This window comes from Trachypithecus francoisi, unplaced genomic scaffold, assembly GCF_009764315.1.
Source record: "Trachypithecus francoisi isolate TF-2019V2 unplaced genomic scaffold, Tfra_2.0 Lachesis_group2, whole genome shotgun sequence".
Lineage (NCBI taxonomy): Eukaryota > Metazoa > Chordata > Mammalia > Primates > Cercopithecidae > Trachypithecus > Trachypithecus francoisi.
The window spans coordinates 142,785,284-142,790,600 of NW_022681465.1; the positions used below are offsets into that span (position 1 = coordinate 142,785,284).

The 5,317-nt window shown below is 42.2% G+C and overlaps 1 pseudogene; it reads left to right on the plus strand.

Annotated features, from left to right (window-relative positions):
• The first annotated feature begins 253 nt into the window (after positions 1-253).
• LOC117064580 lies at positions 254-1,425 on the plus strand (annotated as a pseudogene).
• Positions 1,426-5,317: the final 3,892 nt, after the last annotated feature.

The window sequence follows — 5,317 nt, forward strand, 5'->3', positions numbered from 1 at the left end:
GCTTGGGCATCTGGGCGGTGAAGGTGGGACTGCCTGTTCTGGGCAGCAGGTTCCCCTCTCCAGCTGCCTGCCGTTCATAGGATGTCCCCCAGAACCCGAGGAGCGCAGGCAGGCCTGGCTTAGAAAAGACGCCGTCCTCAGCGCTTGGGCCACGGAAGTCCCAGCCCGCTCCTCTGTCGCAGAACCGCTGGGCTGAGCCGCTGGGAGAAGCAGGCCAGAGCCTTCCAGAGCCTCGGCCCGGGGACGGAGGAGGATGAGCTGGCTCTTTCCGCTGACCACGAGCGCCTCCTCCTCTGCAGCTGGGTTCCTGGTGGCCTTATCAGCCTCCAGCAGCAGAAGCAACGCCTGATTGAGTCCCTCCGGAACTCACACTCCAGTATAGCTAAAATAAAGAAAGATGTGGAATACAGATTGCCATTCACCATAAACAACCTGACAATTAACATATATTGCTTCTTCTACAATTTCGTCAGGAAAAAACAGTGATCAGTGTTTATCCACCAATACGACATCACTTAATGAATAAACAAGGAGTGTACGTTACCTCTCCATTAGTGAACAATTTTACAACGCAATCAAATCTTGGAAAAATTATTCAGAGTCTGTTGGATGAGTTTTGGAAGAATCCTCCAGTTTTAGTTCCTACTGACTGCAACAGCATTTCCTTACCTATACAGTAACCCAAGTAGGATGCCTCCTTGTGCTTCTCAAGGTTTTCCATTTCTTTCTCCATATCCCCCAGAAGAAGCAAACAGGAGTATCACTTCTTTATCTGTTGCTAACACTGCTTCTTCTTCAACAACAAGTCATACCACAGCCAAGCCTGCCGCTCCTTCAGTTGGCGTCCTTTCAAATCTGCCATTACCCGTTTCCACAGCAGATGCTTCAATATTGACAAGCCAAAATGGTTTTGGTTACAAGATGCCAGATGTCCCTGATGCATTTCTAGAACTCTCAGAACTAAGTGTGTCACAACTCACAGATATGAATGAACAAGAGGAGGTATTACTAGACAGTTTTTGACTTTACCTCAACTAAAACAAATTATTACTGACAAAGATGACTTAGTAAAAAGTACTCAAGAGATAGCGAGAAAAAAAAATATCCTTTTGGATCCCAGCTTGGGAACCAAAAGGCAATCTGTTTTAGGTAAGTATGAATTACTTAAATGAAGTCTGCTTTCGAAAAGAAGATGCAAAGGCAGTGTGAACCTGTGAGAGCTGTAGTACAAGTGCCCTACAGGCAAGACTGAAAGTAGCTGCACACGAAGCTGGGGAAGAACCTGATCATATTGCGGAAGACTTCGTGGAGGGAAAAATGGAAATAAACTATTTTCTCAGTAGCTTCACGGAAAAGAGAACAATTTGCTACTGTAGAAGAGCCAAGAAAGAGAAACTTCAGCAGGCAATAGCAATACATAGCTAATGTCATGCTCCAAATATAGACATGCATTGCCAAACGGAAGAAATCAAAGCTGCTTCCTCATTATTAGGCAACAAAGTTTCTAAGAGTGGGTAGCTACAAGAATGGCATGTAGTGAGTTATGTTATAAAAATGTGAAAGACATTACCACTATATCCTAAGTATTTATCATTTTAGCATACAGTATATGGCAGAAAATGAATAAACATTCCTTGTACTTAATCTGGGAACTGCTCAGCAGAGATTGTTCAAATTTCATATTCTAAAAGAATTACACTTGCTTTATTTTTTACATTAACAGAGTACTTTTATATCACAGTTCTCTAGTATATTCTTTTTTTGAGACGGAGCCCAGGCTGCAGTGCAGTGGCACAATCTCAGCTCACCACAACTTCTGCCTCCCAGGTTCAATCTATTCTCCTGCCTCAGCCTCTCGCATAGCTGGGATTACAGGCATGCGCCACCACGCCTTGCTAATTTTGTATTTTTAGTAAAGAGGGGGTTTCTCCATGTTGGTCAGACTGGTCTTGAACTCCTAACCTCAGGTGATCCACCCGCTTTGGCCTCCCAAAGTGCTGGGATTACAGGCGAGAGCCACTGCGCCTGTCCATAGATTCTATTTCTAAATATGATGAACACAATTACATTTTTTCATTTATATATATTGCCACACTCCCTCCAAACCTTTCATACTAGAGAGATCAGCAATGTTGCTTTCTTGCCCTTTCTTTTTACTTTGTTCTAATTTCAGCAAAATGTAATATATTCTCCTATAAAAATTTACGTATTCAACATACTGATGTCAATTGTAAAGTTTAAATTCATTCTTTTACGTTCTAGAATGTAGTAGTATATTAAAACCATACAACATGAAGAGCATTTATCTCTGTCCAAACATGGCGACTTTTCTCCACTAAGTTTCATTTAGGTCACCTAGTGAGGTCTTTTTTTTACTCATAAGACAGGGGAGTGAATCTCCCTCAAATGTACATTTTAATAAAACAAAACCCTTTTCAGAGCTTTCAGCAGTGGTCATGAGACGTTACTAATCTTAATTAAACCATAATAGTCAGTTATATAATTTCTAAAATGAGAGATTACAAAACCTATTCCCTTCATTAAACAGACATGACAACCAAATATACTCTGGTTCTTCACTGGATTTTCCCTACAGATGTTTTACCCTACTAACTTCGTAATGTCATACTTTGATATCAGGCTGTTGGTTGGCCTACACTGTCAGTAGTGTAGTCTCTAGAATAGTAATAAAAGGTTGTTATACAAGAAAGCTAATACTTAAATCCACATATATAATCAGGAGAATGAATGTTGCTTCTGCCTTCTTAGGTATTAAATCAGTGTTAGAGAAAAAGTGAGATATAAGTTTTAGCATTTTTAAATAATGAGGAGAAACCGACTAGATCTCAGAGAAAGGCAACAAAATTATTCTAACAATTCAAAATATATTATCTAAGGAAAAGTTAAAGTGATGATTATTCCTGAAAGACAAGCTTAAGCAATTAAAAACTCCTTAGGAATATATCTATTAACCAAAAAGGGTGCATCTCAACAACGTTCCTGTTTTTAGACATATGGATAAGAGAGTCAGAAAGGAAGATAGTGTCAGATGCTTTAGAAAACACAAAATATGCGTCTGGAAGTGAACTAAAAGATTCATGATGATTACAGATGTGAGGGAAAGGAGTCGAGGCTTTTTGACAGATGCATCCTATGACAAGGAAGATAGATACTGACACCTTCAGGTAATGACAGAAGCAATTGCTCTGCAGTGAACATGATTTTCATAGTCTAGGATGAGCTTCAAAATGGTGAATAATTTTCCTTATATTTGATAAATGAAATGACTACGTCCTCTTCAATATCTAAGAAATTAAGAGCTGGACACTTTTTTCCCTTTTCATAGCTGCATTAAAATAGTTCTCAATGACAAAAAAAAAAGAGACCATTTTAGAGATATATATCTTTTTGTACATCCTATGAGTCTAGTTATCCTGCCCATGTATGCAAATGTGGGCAGAGTCATCAGTTTCCTGGTCACTTTAGGTAATAAAAAGTCCTACAACCACTTCCTAACTATAGTCTCAGTTCATCCCTCTGCCCAAATTATCAAACCTTCCAGCTTGACTTAAAGTTGAGCCTTCTCCCTGCTAGCCCTTGACTCCCCAGCTTGAACTTTTTGCAGTAAGTTATGAAGCCTGTCAGGGAGAGGCACTCTAGGCTTCTTCCCCTGCATGCATCGTTCCCTGAAGAATCTGACAGTCTTGATCTCTGATTCTCTAGCTTTGGAGCTCTGGAAGGAGTGAAGAGTTAGAGAAGCTGCTCACTTGCAGATCCTTTGCAAGGTGAATATATTTCTACTCTGGCTGGTGGTTTTCTCCTTCCTTAGCCCCTAGGCATCTGTCTAGCAAGACCTCCAGCTCCTTTTGGCTGTCTGCTTGCCCCTCCAGGAGTCCCTTGTGGACAAACCCTAAGATAACCCCCTGCTGGCACCCTCTCTAGCTGTCCCACATGAGTTCACAAGAAATCCAAAGCTCTGGCTCTAGTAAGCTCTGGGGGTGAGCACCAGTGCAGCCACTTCACCTCTGCATCATTGTCACAGCAGCTGACCAGCACAAAGGCTGCCCTCTACAAGGAACAGGCAGGGTCAAAGAGCAACCTGTTGTGTCCACCAAAACACAGGAGACACACCTTGAGTTCGTCTTAGGCTGTTCCTGCTGCTATAACAAAATACCTGAGACTGGGTAATTTGTAAAGAACAGACATTTCTTTGTCATGGTTCTGGAGGCTGGAAGTCCAAGATCGAGGCAACAGCAGGTTCAATGCCTGGTAGTGGCCTGGTCTCTGCTTCTGAGGTGGCACCTTGTTGCTGCTTCCTCCAGAGGGGACAAATACTGTGTCCTCACATGGTGGAAGGCAGATGGGCAGAAAGCTACTAGCTAGTTCCCTCCAGACTTTTTATAAGGCACTGATCTCTACTAATCACCTCCTACAGGCCCTACCTCTTAAGACCATCACCTTGGGGCTTAAGCTCCAACATATGAATTTTGGAGGGACACATACATTTGAACCGTAGCAGAGCTCTGAGTGGTCACTTTAAAACATTGTTCTCCTTTCTTGAGATGAAGGGGGACATATCCTCCATTGCTTGCTTTTGAGAGAAGGTGGGACTCACAGTACATCAACTGCTCCTTCAGATATTTCTTCCTCGGCTGGGCGCAGTGGCTCATGCTTGTAATCCCAGCACTTTGGGAGGCTGAGGCGGGCAGATCACCTGAGGTCAGGAGTTCAAGACCAGCCTGGCCAATATGGTGAAACTCCGTCTCTACTAAAAATACAAAACAAAACAAAAAATTAGCCAGGCATGGTGGCGTGTGCCTGTAATCCCAGCCACTCAGGAGGCTGACGCAGGAGAATCGCTTGAACCCGCTTGAACCCAGGAGGCAGAGGTTGCGGTGAGCCAAGATCGCACCACTGCACTCCAGCCTGGGTGACAGAGTAAGACTCTGTCTCAAAACAAAACAAAACAAAATAAAACAAAAACAAATATTTCTCCCTCATCCCCAACTACTTTCAACCATTTAAAACCCACACACAATACCATAAGGGGTTGAGAGCAGCCAATCTTTGTCTGCTTTGTAAATTTTGTGCCATGGTCTTGCCTTTTACTCTGGAATGTGGCGTCTCTTCTATGTTGACCTCTCAGCTGGACATTTCAATTTTAATATCTTGTTACACTTATAATAATAGCCACCATTAATTTAATGTTTGCTGTACACAGGGCAGGCTCAGGGCTAATCATTTGTAGTGAATATTTGCTTTTTTTCCAGCTCTCTGTATCCATCTCTTCCTCTTCTGCAAATAGCACCCTGATTTC